Source organism: Charadrius vociferus, unplaced genomic scaffold (assembly GCF_000708025.1).
Source record: "Charadrius vociferus isolate BGI_N301 unplaced genomic scaffold, ASM70802v2 scaffold261, whole genome shotgun sequence".
NCBI classification, from domain to species: domain Eukaryota; kingdom Metazoa; phylum Chordata; class Aves; order Charadriiformes; family Charadriidae; genus Charadrius; species Charadrius vociferus.
The window spans coordinates 2,975,873-2,997,332 of record NW_009646856.1 but is presented as its reverse complement, the minus strand read 5'-3'; positions in this window follow the sequence as shown (position 1 = coordinate 2,997,332).

The window sequence follows — 21,460 nt, the reverse complement described above, 5'->3', positions numbered from 1 at the left end:
ATAAGGCACTGTGGCTGCTGGTGAGTTCACATCTCTCTTTATGTTGCTGTTTTACTTTGACTGCTAAGATTGAAAGGGCCCCAAGGTGGGTGGGGTGAAAGAGAAATTTAACAGAAGTTCTGAAAATCAATGTCTGTCTAAGTAAATCATGAGCCAAAGGTGCTGTGCTGGATTCAGACCAGCTCAAATAATACCTTCACGCACAGGACAGATTGGGAAGACTTTTCCCCTTGCCACAATTAAAATGCACGTAACAAAAATGGCTGGGTATTCCCAGGAGCCTTAAGTGAGGCAACTCCCTAGAAAGCAGATGCGATGACTGCCCAGCATCTAAATTACCAGGCGGAGTTTACAGAGCAGAGATGAGAAGCACTATGGCCAAGTAAAAAAATCCTGCTCATCTAAAACGTGGCCCACAGCCAACTTTTCCCAATAATGGTAGGTGACAGGCCAGCGCTGATCCAATGTGCATTTTAATTGGTGGCAAACTCAAGTAACAAGCCATTGCTGTTCATCTGTCAAAGAAGAAAAAAAAACCAAACATGTAGCACTGTGTTTGTTTTGTTATTAGAATACGTATTACATATATTTGTATGTAAATTAGTTGAAGGTCTCTGGCATCTAACAAGAGTAGGAAGCGGATTTTTTCCCACTGATTTTCCTAATACATACATCTCTGGAAGAGAAGCAAATGGGAAAAGATAACATCTCTGTGGTCTGATGGAGTGAAGAAGACCCTAAGTCGTACTTAAAGCAGCTTGATAAATTGATCTGCAGCAGCTCACATAGGTGAAAGTTCTCAGAGGAAAAATAGCAACTATGTGTAATGATGCTTTTGCTTCACTTAAATACTGTGAAAAAGTGAAATAGCCCAATGCGGGCTTTTCAGAGCAGAAGCATGCCACTGACTTGAGAAAGCTTCCTTCTCATTTTAAACAGCTTCCTGAGACTTTAACTGCTTTCATACAGGTTTTACTTTAAAATGCGAAAAATGAGCACTAAAACTCCTATCAGGCCCTGCATTAGCAAACACCCTTCATTAGCATACACAGCACCTTCTCCCTCTTTGTTTTATTGGGTTTTTTTTTACATAACCTCTATATTAACAAAACAAATCTGATCACTCTGAAGGGGCTGAAAGGAAGATTGCATTGTTTAAGGGCAAGGCTCTTGAAACCAAAAGGACTCTAACCAATTTCTTATGACCGAGAGGTGGGTAACAGTTTCATGTGTTGCAGAGTATTCATGCGCTGCTCAGGAGAGCACAGATTGCATTCCATCAAAGGCAATTTTTCAGAGGTTGTCCCTCCTTTTGCTTTCCACGAAAATGAATCTATACCATTTACATGGAGTGCTTAACCTTCAGACTGTCCTTACTACAGCAACACTACTCCTATTGCAGATACATGTTTACTTAGACAAATCTAATTTACCCTTTGTTAATGTGTGCTGTCTTTACTTGCTATATTACATTAAAGTAGAAATAGAGTTACAAAAAAATTATCTTGCTTAAAATCATTCATAAGCTTTCATCAAGGGAATAAATTTACCAATTTCCCTCGTAGTTTATAACCATCCACTGTACTAACTTGACCTTTACCTAAACAGGGCTATAATTGCAGTTAAGATTATATAATTTACAATAACAACAAAAAATTACTTTTGAGGAACTGCTACTGGGCATGAATGTCTCACAGCCATTAAATGCATCATTCATCTTGAGAAGAAAATTATTCTTATCCACGTCGACATTTTTAACATAAACTGTAGTACTCTCTGTTGGCACTTTTTTACGTACCCATTAATCTCAATAGTAAAGCATAAGTCTCACCCACCTATTCTCTGAAGTTTGGATGTCACTACTGTGTACAATAAAAATTGTATATTCATGAACTCCATTTGTTTTATGTCCTTCTCTCTGTCAAAGTCTCCCAAGCAGCATATGCTTCGCTCTGTGGAGAATAAAATCAAATTTGTCTGTCTTGTCATATTGTCATCAAAGTGATACTATCACAATTAGATTAACATTTTGTGAAGGAGCTGAAGGGAGGGAAAGGAAATAGGAACACATTATAGAGAATCCCAGTTAACCCTTTCCCTAGCATAAACCCCCCTCTCCGTGGCACCCAGAGGTAAAGAAAGCAATCAGGATCCAAAATAAGTGACACTGTCCAGCTATTGCGGTCCTCCATGGAGTCAGCGAGGTTACTTATCCATCCTGCAGGTATGTTCTCATCTGGAGGGATGTCATTACCACTGAGAACAACTGTTGGGAGTAGAGCCCTTCCAAGGATTTGTTAACAAACTAGCGATGAGCGAGCGTGCAGCCACCCGGAGAGAGACCCGGTCCTGCCGGCCGCTGGGAGCATGCTGGGGCACCCGCTCCAGCATGGCACGCCAAGCAGTAATGGGATGCTGTGGGGCCAACGGGAGCACCATGGGTATGTCTGCCGACCAGAAAAGAAAAGTTTGCAAGTAGAAGAAAAAGAGCAAACTGTTCTTTTTTGCAGGTTTTGCAGGTTAAATGAAAAAAAAACATGAACTGGGGATTTGGTCAGATAAAGGGACAAAAAACAGCCTGTTGTATACAGGTGAAGAAAAAGTGTCTCTAAATTTACTCACCCCGTGCAGCGTTGCATTTCCCCACCCCCTTCCTGTGTACAGACAATGCCCATGCAATAAATTATGCTTGCACAGGACAAAGATATGTATCTGTACAACTTATCTTCGTATTACAATTGCATCATCTGCACATTGATCTCCTTCTCCGGGCATTAATTCTTACATGAATGCTCTCTGATACTTATTCTTCAAGACAGGCCTGCCAAGGAAGTATTTTCTCTTCATTCTACTGTATGTGAAGTTACCCACCAAACTAACAAATTCAACTGTTGGGCACACATGTTGCAGCACACTTACCTTATCTTAGAATTTCTGTGAAAGTTATCAGTTGTTCAGCTTGAGACTATTTCTTTAATACTTTTTTTTTTTTTGCAAGGTCAGGTGGTATAATTAACAAAATTTCCATTGCACAATACTTAAAAAATTTAAAAAATAAGTAAATAGATTTTTAATAAAGAACCAAAAGTAAATCATATGCCTCCATGTGGAACATTGCAGTATTTCCCACTGACAGCAATCGGTGTTGCCCATGTCTCTGGGAAACAAATTCTATTCTCTCTGGTCAAATACATTCCTTTTTCCAGCCCTGTACTGTTCTCATGTGTAAGCATTTAAGGGCATCATCTCTTTTATGTAAGGGAAAAATGGAAAATCACCTAGGACTGAATCTTACGTGCCACGAGGCTTGCACATGTTGGCCAAATAATATGGAAGCAAATTGTACATGCAAAGAGTGAGAGAGCAAATATTTTTTGTCCTACATTTTTTCAAATGTTGATTGTTTGAAGAGGGGGTCAGAGTGCTGTGGACAGAGGGTTGGGAAAGGGAGGGGGAATGCACACCAAAGGGAGAATAAAGTAATGAATAGCAGTGCAAACAGAAGAGGCAGGGGGGAAGGCATGGGTAGAGCAATATACTGAGCCAAACAGTATTATATTTACAAAAAAAAAATAAATTAAAAATTGTAAGGTCAAAGAGGAGGAGAAGAAATTTTGACTTTGAGATTTTGCCAAGAGGCAACTTTTGGTAATCAAGGAGGTTCCAGCACAGTGTAGAAATGAAAGCCAACTGCAAGAGATTCAGAAGAGTTGGAGTAACTCAAGGTAAGGGTGATGGACTGCCTGTTCACTTAGCTTGGAAGTAAAGGGAACGTGGGAAGGCAAGCAGGATGGAGGGATGAGTTTGAGAAATACCTCTTCCTGTGTATTGGCAAAGGAAGAAGCCACAGGACAGTGACAGGTATGGGAAGAAAATAAGAGGAAAGCAATTGTGGGCAGAATAGTGGTGTCTGTCCTTTGTAGAAATTGTCCCTTCTCTCGAGAGCTGGCCATTTCAATGATCAAAAGGAAAACACGATTTTAAAATCCCTTCTGTGAGAACCTGCTCCATTCTCTGTAGAGCACTGAATGCAGAGAGAAGCTTTTGCTGCCGTTTCAGACACAAGACCTATGGGCTGATCTCATGAGTGACCTCAACTCTCACTGAAGTCAATAGGAGTTAAGGGCGTTCAGCACTTTCCAGGGTCAGGCCATGTATCACTTAAAAATAACTCACCAACATTAAACATCATTAAAGAAACTAATGCTCATTAACTAGCAATAGACCACTGGGAAAGGATCAATAGTTGTCTCTGAAATCATCTTACCTATTACAGTATATGCATACTCTACTTAATGACAGTGAAGGATAGTGACACTGAATGATAGGTCACTGATGACAGTGAATGGGAAAGACTGCTTCTTAATTAATCAGGACAGTATTAGCAAAGAACTCCACTTAACAGGGATACATTTAGGGGCCTAACCAGGTGATTAGGAGGAATGATGTTCTGACCCTTGGTGAAACAAAGTGGCGGCTTAAGAAGAAATACAACGAATACCCTTTTTATTCTTCTGTTTTTCTTCAGCACAGAGTGCTTTATTTCATCTCACGTTTTTCATGGCATTGCCTTTCTTTAATTGTCTCTTAATAACTGGAGCAAATTCATAATCAGGCAGGAGGATTCTGAGCCTGCCAATGGAAAGGATTCTGTGGTGTGGCATTAATACGCTGTTTTGCCTGAACTGAATGGCTCTTGTTCTGCAGCCTTTGCTTAGGGAAAGCTTTTGCCACATTTAACTAGAGTTGTGCTCTGCCCTGGTCCGGCTTTAAGGCCATTATTCGGCAGAGTGTGAACAGTCAAGGCTTGCGTGCCTTGTATGGTATATGAAAGTATTGCAGAACTGGGCGCAAATCATGAGTATAGTTTCCTTCTTCTGATCCAGCCCTGGATTTCCCTTCCTACAGCATCTGCATATGTGAAATCACACAGATCTCCAAGTGCAGAACACTTTCTGCAGCTTTCAGGAGATTATCTCATGGCAATTTTAAGCAAAAAATAAAAGCAGCACAATCTTATCTGCATTCCACCAGTACACAATGACCCTCCCCATCTGACTGAATTTATTGTAATCTCTATAAACCTAAACCTCAAAGAATTCCAACGCCTTATGCATCTCTCCTGTTCTAATTTATGAGAAGTTGGTAATGTGCCATCTGGAGGTTTCACTGCCATTGGGAAGCACGTTCAGCCCACAGTGGAAGCAAGTCAGGCCAAAAGGAGAAAGAAAAGAAAATGCAGGGGAAGGAGAAGATCTGGCTTTAAGGAACAAGTGTCATGAACTCAGAAAGATAAAAACTACATTTCAAAAAAATCAGTTTTAACTTGCATGATCGGCACATACACAGCCGATAACCCAAGGTCTCAACCTAAGGACATTAGCAGCATTACAGGGCAATCCTTACACAAGGACAAAATGTTCTTGAGCAATTTCTGCAATGTATTATACACAAACAGGTTTTTCCTCAAAACTGAAGTCGTGTCAGGCATCTTGCTTCACCTCTTTTAATTTTCCCTGAACAAACATATTTATTGTGGTGGTTTCAAGTAAATTTCCAGTTCACATACTTTTCCTGTGAGACAACAAAGGGCTTACTGGGGGGAGCTTTTAGGCTGATTAGCTGATCTACACCCAGGTCGTCAGAGGTCTGAGACCCATTTTACTTATTGAAAAAACATGCCTGGCTCTGATTTTATTCCTTTTATTAAGCTACTTAAACAAAAATAACATTGAAAACTGTATGTCACCGAAGTCATAATTACTAACCTATTGAAGACAGCAATTCAGCTGTCAGGCTGGATCAAATCAACAAGTTAGACACAATACTGAGAAGCATATTAGATCACAAAATATGTTAAATCATCCTATTAATACAAAAATAATTAACCCTTAAACAGATTCCCTAATACAACCTAAAAATGATCATAAGAAGGCAGCTGTTTGTTCATTTCATGTACGAATTACAGAATATCTTAATATTGAAACAAAATCATCACCTAACACCTGATCCACATCCTCAGCATTAGTTATAAAGTTGCCCCTTCAAACACTTGTTCTTCCTCTTCATGGGTGAGTGAACCCTTGTCTCCCAGGCTCTGTCTCCAACAGAGTTACTGAGATAGAGATGTTAACAGCACTGTCAAGCAGAAGTATCTCCTGTTGACCCGAAAGGAGAGAAGAAAGCTTCAGATCTCCCACCAAAGGCAGGACCTCTTTTCCAAAGCACCATTTAATTTGACTGAGGAACTGTCTCGCTGAGGTTTTTCTTCATGATTGTTGGACTGGTTCTCACACCCACCCCTGTACAAACAGCCATAGTGCAAAAATTCACAGTTCTTAAGGGGATTACAACTTCTCCAGCAGGTTAGGCAGAGGTTATTTTGTGGCAGTGGCAGAATGAGTCTCCAAGGTGCTGTCTTCTCCCTGGTGTCTCTGGACACTGAAACTGTGCAACTTCTTATCCCATTTTATTACTGTACACAGTCATAAGGCTCAGTGCTTGCACAGCAGAACAGGCTGCTAGTCTCTGCCTCTCCATCCATGCTGAGCAGAAGCCCAGTGCGGCATTGCTGGCCAGAGTAAGAGTTGAGGACAGCAAGCACCTGATTTGCCTCCTTGCCTTCCCCGCTCCTCTGTCCCCTTCCCTTCTGGGGCTGCCAAGGCAAAACCAGCTTCTCCTGCACCTGTGGGCAGCAGGGGGAGGCATGGCAGGGCAAGCAGAGGACTCCTGCGAACTCTTGCTGGGGTGAAGGAGAGCCTGAGAGGCTGTGGAGGGAACCAGCCTAGGGAGCCGCTCTGCCAGTGCCGGGGAAGGTGGGTTCTTGCTACAGGAGTCTCTAGTACTGCATGTAGCCATGATTTCTTGTCCTATTGGTCTGCTACATTCCATAGATGCCTTTGTGACCTATGCCGAAAGCTGTATCATGATCTATGCTGAAAGCTGTATCCCTCTCAAAAAAGAAGTTCAAAGGGGCTAGGAGGTCACCCAGTAAACAAAAGATAATTAAAAAAAAAAAAAATCGAAAGTTAATAAAAGTTAATCAAAATTTAATCAAAAGATGGATTCACAAACTTTGCAACTCTTCATCTTTTCTGGGCTCTAGTAAATTGAGACCCATCAGGTCCCATGTATTTTTCTTCTGGGTTCAGGAAGAGGCTGATGACTGATGACCTGACATCCCCTCACCCATCCATATTGGAGACTCTGGATGAGAAGCCTTCCCTGAGATGTCTTCTGAACCAAGATGCTAACCTGCTTGTTCTTCTCATCTCTCCAAGAATTTCACCCAGATGAGACACAAAGTACACTATGTCTGGTTATGTTCAGAATAAAACATATTTGCCTGGGACTTATTTGTGAAAGCATCATTTTAATGAGTTGGTATATAGTTGGTATTTTGAAGACTGTGGAATCTACAAGTCTGACCTTCCCTCTGCCAAGCACTCAAAAAAAAGAAAAATCTGATTACAAGGTCATGGTTGGTCTTTTATATATTTTAATGGATTTTGGGCAACATTACATCACCAATCCAAAAAAAGCGTATACAAATAGACAGAAAACAATATCTTCAACTCCCAGGAGAATTCTCTAAGCATAAATCTGTTGGGGAATCCTCCTCACTTTTCTGGAAGTGGAGACAATATTCAGCAAAGACTACAAGATTCACCAGCACAATGAAAAAGCAATAAATGTGAAGCATGAATCAGTTGCCCACTGGGAAGGTGCTCAGCTAAGGCAGCCCCGGTTTCCTGCCCTTATCGTTGGATAGACCACAGAAGCAACTGGAGCAGGACATGGGCACTGTTAGCGGGAGTGAGGAGGATCCATGGGACCTGTGCAGTGGGAGCTGGAAAATTTTTTCATTGTCAACTATTATCAGTGGTACATTCCCCATTGCACAAATGAGCCAAAGAAATATGTCGAAACAAAATGTCGTACCTGCTAAAGAGGGAACATCCCACCCCAGAAGTTCCCAGTTCCCACATCGACTTTTCCCTGCCTAGGATCTGATTAACACCCCTATGTCCAGTGACCGAGCCATCGCATCTGCCCTGGTGACTCTAAATCGCAGCATTCAGGAACAGCCTGCCACGCTCCTCCATGCTCCATCAAGGCTAAAAAAAAAAAAAAAAAAAAGCAATATCCCTTTCATTTATTTCTGTGGCTTCTTGATCTCAGAAAAAGCAGTTCAACACCTACAGAATACCTTCCCTAAGGAGAAAACTGTACAAGCAAAGTTCAAGTATCCCATCATTAATTGCATGTGTTTCATGCTAAGCTCCTTCCACTATAATGCACTTTCTACAAGAGCTGATAGATTTTTCCAGTCTTCCTCTGGGAATCCTAAATACCTTTGCTAGAGAACTGCTAGAGAATTGTAAAAGCTCTTTCTCTCTTTCCTTCACTGACAAAACTCAATTCTTGAATGAAATGTTTGAAAATCTTTAGAAATACTTTATAATACACGCTGAGTCTCTTAAAAAAGAAGGAAATTGTGCAAACAGTAGAACACAGCTGGCAGTACGAGAATATGCTAAAGTGCTCTAGCAATTTGATTTTCTCACCTCATGATAGCACAGGTTGTGTAAACCCGAATCAAAATTCTCTGTGTACACTCTTATCAACAGCTATGTTTATCCTGATGCAGAGGCCTTCATTCCAGCAAGCATCTTTGTCCAGAAAAGTATTGACATTTGTGCTTAAATTTAAACGTAAGTCCCATTCAGTAGGATGTAAAGGACATTTAAGCACCTGTATGCCTAAAAAGAGACTGACAGAGGGCATATCAGAGTCAGAATTTTATTAATGTCCCTGAAGGTTATATAAGATCAAATGGATAGATTGACTTGGCATTGTATTGCAGTGATTTTGTACAATGTTTGGGAAAATGAAACCATTAATGAGATATCACCTGAATATTTTTTCATTGACACTCGGGGTAATAAAATGCGAAATGCTTTATTTCCCCAAATGAGGTCAGCACACATGTGGATAATTGCCTGAAACAATATAATTTTTGTTTAACTTGTTTAATTGTCTCAGCAACTTGTTTGTTCAAAATCAATATGCAGTAAAAAAAATTCCTGTGGTTTGACTTGTAAGAAGCCCTGGCTTTCATGATTAATACTGCAGTCTCTGCTGGCAATCCTCTGGTGGTTGAACTTAACAAACACATAACAAACAGTGCTTGTTCCTGCACAGAGTTTTTAGTTTAAATAATCTGGAATTATGCAAGAGTCATCTTCTTTAACTACTTTCTCTCCGGGAATGCAGATCAGACTCATATTCATTTCTTATATTTGTATTTATCTGTGCATTCATCCCTGCTTTTGCCATCTGTCATAGAACCAGATGAAAAATCGAACATCTGAATCATATTTTGATAACTATTTGGCATTATTATTTGTGTGAAAAAAGCACTTAAGTAGACAAAGCATAGGGGACTAGAGAGACTCCTGAAAATATCAAGATGGACATCTTTATGAGTATACCAATAAGACTGGCATATAGCCACAGTTTGGTATTTTTTTCATCTTTGGTACTAGATCCAGATTTCTGGATTTCTTCTGCTAAAAAGAGCACAGAGTCTGCATCTTAAGACTTTAATATTTGATTGCCAAGCTCTCCGCTTGGAACTCTCCACTTGAATTCCCAGCTGGAAGTGCATGTAACATCTGTGTGCAGACTTGGCAGGAGGAGCCCGACACGCTGGGCAGTACACGAGTCCTCCTCACCATCTTGCAGGATGAGATCCGTATCCCAAGATTTGACACAACTCAGAGCATGAAGGTTGCCAGATCCACATTTGTACTCAAGTAAGTGCTCGGCTTTTCAGGAATTGCCAAGAAAAGATCACTGGCTTCTCTTTTCAGCCAAATCCAAACTATGCTAGGAGGCAAATCCACTGACATAAAGGGGAGGGATGCCTGGCTAGCATATGGACATTTGAAAAGTTTTACTGATGTTAGAGTACCTTCACCAGTTTGCTCCAGTTGAGGCTCTGGCTGGTAACACTTCTGAGTGCTGAAGTCTTAAATTCATAGCTCTGTATCTCTTTAGTAGGGTTTTCAACCCCTCATTTTACTACAATAAGTGCCACTCAAAGACTGGATCTCATTCCAATTATTCTCACAATAGTGGACAGAGTAAGGAAACAGTGGAACCACGTGGAACAATTACATGATGTACAATCAAACAAGAAAGAAAAGGGAAAAGAAAGCAACTAAATCAACACACTGTGCATCCATTCATTTTACCATGTCATTTAGCATATGGTCACTCATGTGATCAAGAGAGTAACTGGCATTTTTCCCAGCTAATTCACCTCTTTTCTTTTCTCTTTGTCCTCTGTTGTAGCACCAGTCTTTCAGCAAAATTTCAGGTTGTGATCCCCTGGGAGAGTGAGTGGTCCTTATTAAATGTCTGGAAAAAAACAACAACTTATTAGTGCATTGAGACTAATTATGGTGCTATCTTAATCAAATAAAGGATTGCAATAAAATAACCCCACGCTTGAAATCAACTTAAATATTTTTTTCTTTCTCTCTGACTCTCTCTTTATCTAAACTACCAAAGGAATGAAGTCCTATAGCTGTAACAGCTGTCTTAACAAAGTAAATAACTTATCAAAGAGTAATTTTTATTTTCCTGAGGTTTGGTGGTTACAGTGATGTGAACTGACTAATGCTTTACAGAGCTTAGCTGTGAATCATTCACTGCAAATAAAAGAAAAGGCACAGGAATGTTCCTATGCATGCTCTTCTCAATTATATTTCTGAAGACGTCCACTCGATTTTGATATCTATTCAGCATTATATATTTGAAGTCTAGACAAGTGAAGTCTAGACATCTGTAATGCCCTGTCATTTTTTTTATACTATTTATGAATTTAGATGCATTTTCAAAACACAGAAGGCTACTATGCTCAGTAAAGGCTGGATTCTATGTTGATGTAAATGTATTTAGCTTTAACTGATATCCATTGCATAACCAGATTTCTCTGTGCTATACGGATGGGTATGATGAGAGACCCAAACTGCAGAGCAGGTAAGCAAACCTTGCTTCTGTGGAAAAGATCAAGAAAAATGAGTATTTCCCAACCTGTGTACATCCAGGTGGCTTAAGGTCTTTGAAGAATGTGAAGAACAGTGCTGTTCAAACACCTTTTTTTTTTTTTTTTACTTTTTTTTTTTTCTCCTTTATGTTGTTTCGTTACCCGGTAATAAATTAGTAAAGGTAGGAGACTTTGTTTACACACCTGAAGTCCAGGAGGATGGCAATTCCCAGAGCTACATTCTACCTGAAGTGTTCAAGGACATGCAGCTGACACAGTGGGCCTCTGACTGCAAGACAGACAGCTCCAGGCCACAAAGCTGCTGTATAAAACTGTCTACATCTACCTAAATTAGAACTGACAACCAGCCCTGGTTTTATAATGCTGAGTTCTCAACTTTTGGACACCAAAACCTATCCAGAAAAGGAAACAGAGTACATTAGATTTTTTTTTGTTGTTTTGCTTTTGGGCATTGTTTCTTCTTATGTTTCTTTTCCTCCCTTTTTTTTACCCTCCTTTTCAAAATATAGCATTTGATGCATCACATTTTTGCTCCACTTTTTTTAGTATAAAAACCCTTTGAAGTTAATTATTTAATTCTAAAAAAAGTGCAACTGGAAATTTATATGTCAATTGCACTTGAATATGATACAGTGCTTCCACTAAAAATAGAGCTTGTTAAGGAGAGGAGTTAAATTTCATAATAAACCACTGCATTAGATGGAAACAGAAATTTAATAATAAACCTCTGCATTAAATGGAACCAGGAGGTAGAACAGAGGACTTGAAGAAAGATTCCTGGAGCTGCTTTGTGGACTTTGCTGAAGTATCACTCCTAATGAGATGATTAAGACTAATGCTTCAAAACTAGCCACTAATTTCAGGTGCCAGATTTCAACCTTCTCCAAAAAGTGAATAATTTTGAGGTTCTGAGTAGTCACAACTCCACATAAACTGTGTGTCTACATCATCTGAACATGAGGACTTTAAGCAAACTGATTTTATCTGTTTCACACTTATGCCATAAGCATTTTGATTTCTCAAAATGGAACACATGTTCTAAGAAAAAATATTACATAACAATTCACTAAATATCTGTTTATTTAAAACTGCCATGAAATTTGATGGATGAAAAGCCCGACTGTTTGTTTGTGAACATAAATTCCAATCCAAGAATTTCTGAAAATTAACTGTGTGACTTTTCCAGCTTTCTTTTCAATAACTGACAAAGGACTTTACAGCTAATTTGGATTGGCACTATATCTTTTTTCTTTTTTTTTCTTGATTTTGAGGGGACAGACATTTCTGCTTATGCAAATGGGTTCTTTGTTTGGTTATAATAAATAATAAAATTAAGAAACTAACAAACACTGTTCGTAGTTCCTTTTGGGTTTTGGTGATCACAGCTCTGTCACAGCTGTTTGGTTTTCAGGTCTGCCTGATTACATCTTTGTTTTAAAAATGAGCAAAATATTCTGGGTGAAGTCTTGCCTTACTCTTTGTTCTGCAACATATTTTGTTAGCGAGCCCACGGTAGTATCTAAAATAGTGTAAATCATCAGTTTTTAATCTGGCAGGAAGTAGACAGTGGCCCATTAAACTTTCGTAATTAAATTTCCCCTGCACTCCCCCATAGAACCATTATCTGAGTTTTCTAATTAACACAGGAGGAGGGAGTCAATTCAGAGTGATGGGATCTATAGCCATCCCCTTTCATTTTAATGACCTTTAATAAACTTTTATTACTATTGATATTGATAATTATAATACACCCTTTCCTCTGCAATGTGATTCTAAGGGCCTTGTCAAAAATTGAAAAATTCTCCCTCAAAGTTGGAGCACGGCAAATGACTGTGTCCTCAAACACCAACATCTGAATCTGGAGCTAACAACATCAGCGGGGAAAAAAGACAAAGTGTAGGCAGGTACGGTATGAATGTCCTCTCTCACACGGTCACCAGTGGGTTATGCCTTGGTCCTGGTCCGCCACAGCCCTCTGCTCTCGCAGCAGGGCCTCCCCCAAACGGGCTGACATGAGTGCTGAATCATGAGGTGGTTTCATGACACATAACCACGAGGAATTATGCAGAGTTCATTTAACGTATTTTACTTCCAGCCTTACAGAGGTCAGATACTAGAGAGGAGGATTAACCATCATGACACCTAGTCCTTCCTTAGACTTTTCATCAATGGCTTTTATACTAACTAAACATTTTTACATGGAGCTTTTATTACTATGTCAACACTTCTAACCTCACCGCAGCCTCAGTACAGCGTGTCTCATATCTCCATGATCCCCTTTCATGTAAGCAATTATGTTCTCATCAGCAGTACAGTGGCATGTGTTTCATTGTTCAAATGAGACGCAAGGCTGAGCACCTCAGGCTGTCCTTTCTGCTGGGCATGTAAGGAGAAAGGCGTTCTGCCCTCCAAACCAGGAGGTACCCATACCAATAAATAAAGCCTGCATCTGTTTACACCTTCCTTGGTGCAACAAATTGAGGGTCCTCACAACACGAGGGCAGGTACGGACTCCTTCTTGCCAGTTGCACTGAGAACATCACAAAGCAGTTCTAGCTAAGGGCTTTGGACAGAGGGGCTACCTTCTCACACATGGAGCTATTGGTGACGGTCTTTTCTTAACCCCACAGGCAGGCTTTGAGCTTAAAACTATTTGTCTGGAAAGAATCCTTTATAGGAACTTCATTTCTTACCCCACACTGCTCTCAAGCACGCACGCAGCTTTAGACAGCTGAGCCGCCCACACATTCACTACAGCTGCTTATTCACTAGAAACTATGCAGGTATCCCCTCACCCCCCACACTTCCTATTGGGAGGTCTCAAGACATGTAAGGGCGCTTTGGTCTGTGGATGTTGGACAGTCCCAGCAATGGGTCTGACTCCCCTGCCCAGTCTTTCCTGCAGTCCCATGGGATACACCAAGAAGGCTTTCCTTCTAACAGAGCATGGATGTCCGCTCTGGAGAAGTATGTTACTCAACTACCTTAAACATGCAACCAAACTACAGCTCTTCACAGCCTGGTCTCTATTCACAGGTCGGCAACACAACGTTACTACCAGGTGTTCTGGATCTCAGAGCTGAACTTTATGACTCCTCAAAGCTGAATGCCTCAATGTTTTGGAGAAAGATTTTACGCTGAATCCAGAAGTTCTAATTTGGGACCATCTTCAGTTTTCAGTAATTCTTCCCTATTTCATGTTATGAGCATTAAGATGATTAATGTCAAGCAAAACATTAAAATGATTGAAGTCAAACAAAACATGTACTATCCTTGGAAGTGTTCTAGGTCAGGTTGGAAGGGGCTTTGAGCAACCTGGTCTAGTGAACAATGCCTCTGCCTATGATCTTTAAAGGTCCCTCCCAATCCAAACCATTCCGTGATTCTGTGCAAACAAGCTTCTTCTATAACTTTAGGTATCAAATGCAGAAAAAAATGCAGAGAAAATGACTGAAAATTTATTTTAAATTAAAGATACTCAGAAAAATATATATATCTTTTCAAATATAAAGGGTAAAATCTTGGTTTTGAAAGTCTGTGATTCAGACAGATGAAATCACAGGTGAAACATAGTGCTTTAAAAAAGAATCACTCTATAAATAGCCAAGAGTCAATGCATGTTAACTGCCAAAGACTTAGCAGTTAATATAATTGTAAAACATGAAGAACGCATTTCCTGTAAGAGTATGAAAAAGACATCTTCAATTAATAGCAACACTCAGTCATACCTGGTGGAATCCTAAATTTAGATTTGGTAAAAAGCAGCCATTAAAATGAATTAGCGAGCTTATTAAAGAGATGATCTTTGCTTCTGTGGTTTGAACTGATGATGATCTAATGATCAGTGTTTAAACTCAAGTTCTCCAAATGTGACCAAAAATACCTCTATATGCTTGCCTCTTTTCAGTAACTTCAAAACATCTATTGGATGTTTTCAAGTGAACTTTGCATTTTCCCCCTACCAGGACTAACCCAGCTGGTTTCTGAAGTTCAGTGGTAAGCAGGTAGGTATGAACTGGATGAAAGAGGAGAGAAACTGCTTCATGAAAAAGGTATGCAATAAAATTTGGCATATGTTGTTGAAGTGATTATGAGGTCTGTGTGAAAGCAGTAGTAGGTAAATTTTGGCTGGCACAGCACATAGATACACAAGAGAAAAAACACAGCCAACAGTGTGATCACAGGACAGGAACCAGCTGCCTGGATTTTGCCTCCTGAAAACCTAACAAGGAAAAGCACGGGGAGAGCTCCTCTGTGGCTTACAGTGTTAGGGATATAACAAAGCACAGTTGAATGGTCAGCAAACATGATTTGTACCTGTGAGCAGAAGTCTGTATGAAACTCCTCAAAGCATGCACTGAGACATCTTTACCACCAACCATCGCAATTATTTCTGCCCTTAGCGCGGTGTGCCTGTGAGTGGGGAAACAGGTCTGCACAGAGGCTTTCCTGACAGCACATCAGGGAGAAGAGCAATGTGGTAACCTTGGGAATGTCTGGGTTTGGGGGGATGTTATGTTGGGTTCAGACAGTATCACATTTCCTTCAGTGTTTGTTTCTATTTTGTCATTCAAAGAATTTTAAATAATGTAGAGGTTTCCAATAAATACATACAAATTCCAAAACATTTCTATCATACAAGTTTACATACTGAAACAGGCTAATGACATATTCTTTCTTGAAAATATCTTCTAAGAATTGCCAGAAATTAATGTTTCATAAGTAGGATACCTGCCAAATTGGCAGACACTCACAAATGGACTTAGATTTGCTTTTGTGACCTCGTCTGCTGATCAGTGTGTGTCTTAAATACGAAGGTGCAAAGTCCTCATAAATTCTGTCCACATCAACTTCTAATTTTATCATTCTTCAAAAGTGATTAAACTCATCCTTCAATATTAGTCAGCTGTTTTTCCCTACTTATCCTGCATCTTTGAGTTTCACAGATGAATTAGAAAAATGAGAAAAGGGTAACTAGGTTACAAAATTTCCTGAATATTATGAATACTAGCTATATTTTTCATCCAGCGTTGATGATGCATATGTCTTATGACCCAGCAATGTATTAATTTGCATCCTTGTCTCCATTGCTCTGTTTCAGGCAGTGATGGTTTGGCAAAATGCAAAATCCCACCTTGAATAATGTATTAGAAAAGATTAATTAGAAAATTCTCACCTGTTCATATATGGTGTAATACAAAAAAATACATATTAATTTGGGAACATTTTATGATATATATGATTGGTATATACACATATGTATTTGTATATTCACACACGACTCGTGTATTTTATATTTTTATTTCATATAGATCCAGAGATAATTTTGCATGTAGTATGTGTGTGTATATACAAAGGTAAAAATTCAAAGAGCAAAATATGAAGATGAAACAAAAGAAGAAGCGAAAATGAGAGAAGAAAAAGAAGAAGAAGAGAAAAAAATATATCTTTCCAGCATCCTAGTACATAGGAATGATGAAAGGAGTATCTTCTGTAGCAAGGACAGCACTATGATAGTTCATTCTCGTATATAGATAACTCTCCTTCAGCTGCACCAAGGACAATGTCTCCAGGTCACTTGAAAGGACCAATGTCTTTGCAGACTTTTCAAAACACCGCTTAAGTTTATCATGAATAGGTGGACATTTTTCCTACCTCCAACAGATTACCTCTCTTCCCTGTTTCTCTGTCACTTCCCTGTTTGCTCTGTCCCCTGCATTGTATTGGGAAGAAGTCCTGCTTGATAAAATTCCAGTAACAAATATCAAACTTGTTTATATGTTTCTCATTAAAAAAAAATTATATTTTTTCTATAAGTATTTGAAAAGATAGATGGTAATCAGGTTCCCATTAATAGGCTGCTTGACTTTAATCGGTACGTACAATAATTTGCTGATAAGAATTTAGGGCAAGTCAGGAAGAACACTCCAAGCAAAGAAACATCTGTGATAAAAACATCAAGCAGCCTTTCTAACCATGTACCAAGTTCAAGGTCTCTGATAAGCCACCTGGCTATACCTACACACTCCGATAACCCCAAGCTGGTATTACATTGTTTAGCCAGGGAAGGTCTTGTTGCTGGGCACCGAGCTGATAGGCTTATGGCTCTCTCTGTTATGAGACACAAGAATATTTGAATATCATGTAGGCAAAACATGCACAGAAAGCCATGAGGACGGGCATCTTAATAAGGAAGGCTGGTAGTAACCGATAACTTTGCAAATCAGAACCTCTGCATTTTTGCTTCTTTGGAGTTGTTCTTCACTTCTGAGAGGTTTCTGTGGCAAAAGTCGATCAAAACACCTTCCTCAAAACTCCCATTTTCTGCCTTCAGTCAGTAAATACCATCTGAATCCCAGATGTCAACCTTATATTATTTCTGTTGTTCCCTTACTGGGCTCCTGAACTTACTTGTTATCTGTAAGATGTATCTGTTCATTTACGTTTTAATGTCCTCTCCCATAACTTTATCTTGCTAGGAGTTTTCCTGCACAGAAACATTGTTTTTCCTCACAACAAACTGTTTTACTCTGAGAATACACTCAGCACGACATCTACATCTTTCATGTTCAGCAGTGTCCTCCTTTTGTGAATCCACATCAACTGGATACAACTAATTAGTGACCTCACCGGAATTTTCTGGGTTTGTCTATGCAATTTTCTGGGTTTATCTATGACTCGTGGCTCCTAGCACCTCACTGCTCAATGCTAAAGCCAACTTATTTCCAACTCCCATTCTCACAAGCAGCGCAGGACTCCTCTCATTCTGACTTCAGTCTGCCGGGAGCCACTTCATGTCATGGCAGCTGGCATCTGTAAGAATAATCTCTCATCCACCTTTAACATCAACATTGTATGCTACTTTAATATGCTGAGCTGACTTTAGCAAAACATTGAAGAAGCAATAGCCAGCTATTTATGTGAAAATGTGTGCCCTGGTATCATTGGGAGAACCTGCACTTCTTTCAGTCACGAGGCATCAAGTCTTACGTTAATTGCATGGCCAGAAAGGTAATGCCTACTTACATTAATGACGTTCATTCAAATAAGCAAGAACCATGATGTCCTATGATGTGATGGCAACGTGGCACAAATTGAAGAACAGGTAGGTACCAGATCTGGAAAGTTGCTTCAGAAATGTGTTCCTGATTAGGGGTTGCAATTTATATTTGGGTTATTAATGAGTCTGCAAATGTTATCCATCTGCTTTTACAGACCTTTTAAATTTCACTTAAAACGTGTTAAACTCTTCAAATAAATTGTGTTCCCCTAACATCATGAATTACTAGAAATGAAAGAACTGAATGATAAATGTAGCATTCTCTTCAGGTTGTTCACCCCTACGGAGAACTTTGTGTACAGTCAGTTTTACTGTTTTCTCGTGATCAGTCCATATTCCATGTAAGTATGAGCTGTGGTTGAAATGGGAATTCAGAGGTACTGGTACAGAATTCTGAATACCTCTATTGCATTGCAAATGCCCTCCATGGGAAACTCTGGTATATCTGCCTGAAGTGTTATTATGGCATAGCAGCACATTTCATTCACTCTGGACTCTTTCTTTTCCCCATATAGGAAAAGGGAATAGAAAAGCATTTTATAAAACTGGAATACAACTCTAAAACATTAGTAGGTTTATCCAGGGGCAGGTATGGATTTGCCTGTATTTTATGTAAGCAGAATACATTTCAACTGGTAAAATCATTCCCCTATCTTCATCTCCTTAGGTTTTAAAGATTTTGTTTCAATGTTGTTTCACTATTTTTCTTCTTCAGTCTCACTGCTACAGAAACTTCAGAATTCATATGTCTTAGGTCTTGAAGCCAACCACGGTTAATGCTTTTCCCAAAAATAACACTGAAGAGACACTACGATTTACAAATTTCAATTAATTTTCTGTAATGAATAAAGGACATTGTGGCACTTCACAGGTTTCATGCAAGTTTCTGAAAATTATTACTTAAACCTGGAATTGACAGCAGTGAAGAGAATCAAAGGAGAGGTAATATGCCTCAGAGCAAAAATGTTGCAGAGTCTAACAAATTGAAGGCATTTTGGAAGTGGAGGAGGAAGGCAAATTTAAAAAAAAAAAAAAAAAAAAAAGATAACTGTTCAAAGTCACTAAACATTGTGCTGATTTAGGAAAAAAAGGAAAAGCCATCTCAATGAGGGCTGATTGACAATATGCAGCTGACTGACCGCTTTATTCTTATGAGTGCAATTAGTCCATTTGGAGTGGATTTGGGTCATGTAGGTACAATTCTTGATGCCATCGACAGACAACATCTGCAGATTTTACTTCTTTTAAAAGCCTGAGGCCGTAGCTTGCTTTGGCTGAGAAACAATTTCCAAACTGGACGTAGTTGCCTACAAAGTCTGGCGTGGAGCCACATAGCACCTTTGGGAAGGACATTTTTCACAGCCCTGCTTCTTCATAACCTTATTGCCATTGAAAGGTAATGACAAGTGCTATGAAATGGCAAGTATAAACAGGAATATTGCTCCTCAGCCAGCCCATTCCATGGACTATATCGCTCCATTCAGTTTTCAGTGGAACTCCCCACTGACTTCAATGAGGATTTAGCTTAAAAAAAAATAAAATGCTGGTATAATATGGTCACTTGCCATCAAAGAGATTTATTTTTCTTTTTTGTGAAGGTATAATAAAAAGAAACATAGAAATTCATTGTAAATGTTAATTCTGGGTTCCAGTTCATGATTTGTTACAATTTACTTCCTCCTATTATTACATATTATTACTCTCTATTAGTAAGGTTTTAAGCAAACAATTGTACATATAGGATGAGATACCATGCAGAGTGGATTATATATTCAGATGCCATCTGAATCTTAAAAATTCCTTGATTTATTTTCATACAAATTTTCCACGGAGAACAAATTTTATCTAAGATGTCGTTGGGCTGTTTTTACAGAATTTCTGATTTGTGGGCTGCATACTACTAAGGTTTACAATAGGGAGTTCAGGATTGCAGTAACACTGGTTTGAATACATGAAAACAAATTTTCAGGTTGACCTTGAATAATGCTCTAGTGGATGGGATAAAAAAGTTCTCTATTTCTGTGGGTTTAAAGGTGTATTGAAACTTTGGGATCTGGATGCAAATAGATAGACACCCACCTTACAAAAGCAGAGTTAGAAATAATTGTACAGCGGAGAAATGTACACATAATTATGGTGAGAAAAACATACTTATTAGTTAAAATTTACTATGTCCTTCAGCTTCTAATTAGTAAAAAAGAAAAAAATGCTAGTAACAATACGTGGGTAAACGTAATTTATTCTTTAAAACCTTGTACAAGATTATTGGTTATTTATTAGTAGGCTTCCTTTCAATCTTTGATACTCCTGTACCATATGAACCACCCGTGACTATTAGGAAGCTACAACTGATGCAGCATTGAAGCCATAACTCATCCAGGTGTTAACTACATTAAAGAGCTTCAGTAGTTCTGGGACTTACTCTTTACTAACTAACAGAAAAATTAGATCTACAATCACAGGATTACTGTCAGAAAAAGGAAATTAAATCTGCAGAAAAACTAAAAGAATGAACATAAGAAATGCATCAAAAAGAGAACCTTGGCTGACTGTGAAATTTTATGCTTTTTTCATTACAGGAAACTTCACTCATCCGTATTTGTCGTTTACAAAGGATTATGAATTGAGGACTACAACTCCATAAAATTTATATTTTGTCATCTGGTTTGATTGGTGGAATTGTGTTATTGAGAAGGATTCTGAGATCACATTAGCCAGGAAAGAGTAATGCACTACACCCACTGAAGAACAATACATGTTCTTATCTACCCAGGCAGGCAATCAATTCTCTAGTGCATATATCAATACAGGCTAGAAGTCCACTATTGGCAGATCGTGTGGATGAGGTCTTGATACGGGCTTTACCAGCAATGATTACCACAGCTGAATTCACTGTAGGTTAAACAAATAAGCAAGCAAATGAACAAGCAAACAAACAAACACGGGAAAAAAAAAAACCCACCACAACTGATTAGTTCTCTATCACTGTGAATTTATTTCCATAATATGATAATATAAAAGCTCCTCTCAAAGGCACAAGTGCAGGCAGTGAATGATCCACTTTTAAAATGTAACCTAAGGACATATATTATTGTAAAATATGGAATACTGTGAAATGCCTTTTGATGTTAGGGAAGTGAAGTCCAAAAATAAATGTCCCAAACCTCTTCAAAACCAAACTCACATAAACATTCCCATAATACTCTCAAACTGCTTGTCACTTTCCTGAACTTCAGGACCAAAGAAAGCATCAGGAGACATGGGAGGAGTTCTAATTCTGGTTTTGCTTCACCAGAAACACAGAAGAAGATTCATGGATACTT